This window comes from Nannospalax galili, unplaced genomic scaffold, assembly GCF_000622305.1.
Source record: "Nannospalax galili isolate Female #2095 unplaced genomic scaffold, S.galili_v1.0 scaffold308, whole genome shotgun sequence".
Taxonomy (NCBI): Eukaryota; Metazoa; Chordata; class Mammalia; order Rodentia; family Spalacidae; genus Nannospalax; species Nannospalax galili.
Genome location: NW_008359214.1, coordinates 188529 through 189724, shown reverse-complemented (window position 1 = coordinate 189724; position 1196 = coordinate 188529).

Genomic DNA, 1196 nt, shown 5'->3' with positions numbered 1-1196 from the left:
ACAGCTACATCCTTCAGGTGATCTAAATACATAACATTTTGATTTATGTACCTTTAAAGGGAATCTATCTATATTATGTCTCTTATCTTTTAGAGCCATGATATAGATAAGTAAATGCTTAAGTAAATGCTTAAGTAAATGATTCCCTTGTTTGCCTCTTTCACTAGGTGGAACTCTGGCAGGGTTGTGTAAATGTGATCCACCCCTTGACCATGCTGATAGAACATGGGGTGGGTTCCACATCCATATCACAACGTGCATGTCACAGAGTACCTTCCCTGTAATTTCCCCTTAGAGTCAAGAGTTGGTGTTAGTCTCTTAGAACAGGGACAGTAATACATAAATCAAGAAGCCAATGATATATACTTTGCCCTGCAAATACAAAGGACAAAAAAGAGAAGATGAAGTGAAGGGAATGGTAGGGATGTGGAGACAGAAGTTTGCCTGGCAGCCTATTCAGTGATTGTTGATTCTGGTTCTCCTCCTTTCTTCCTACTTCTCTTTCTTCAAAAAAAAAAAAAATATTATACTGAGCTGGAGAGACGGCTCAGTTAAGAGCATTGGCTGTTCTTGCAGAAAATCTGGGTACAAATCCCAGCACCCACATGGTGGCTAACAATAGTCTATAACTTCAGTTTGAGAGAATCTGATGCCCTCTTCTGTCCTCCAAGGGCACTGCATGATACAGGTGCACTTAATCAGGCCTAACACTCATACACATAAAACAAAGAAAATATGTAATTATAATTCTCATTTTTTAAAGGCTGGGTCTCATTACAATAGCCCAAGCTTGTCTCAAACTCATGGTCTTTCTACTCAGCGTCCTGATGTGCAGGCTCCAGTACTTTTTTTTTTTTAATTATTTAATAACCACATGATTAGAAGCATTTCATTACAGCATTAACATATTCAATAACAATTTAAAGACGCTTCTCTTTCAATATTGGCTCTAAATTTTTAGGTTCACATTTGAACTAATACAGTTATACATTATTGTACTCGGTATAAACCTTATAAGACATAAAATTGAATGAGGCTTTAAACTTTAAAAAAGATCTCCATTTCATTTTAGAATATATTGTTCCTTGCAGAAAGACTCATTGTTTTTGCTACTAACACTGAGATGTTGGCGCATGCATCTCTAATCTGTATGCATCTGATTATTATTAGTTCTAATCGGTTGCACTTGGATTCTT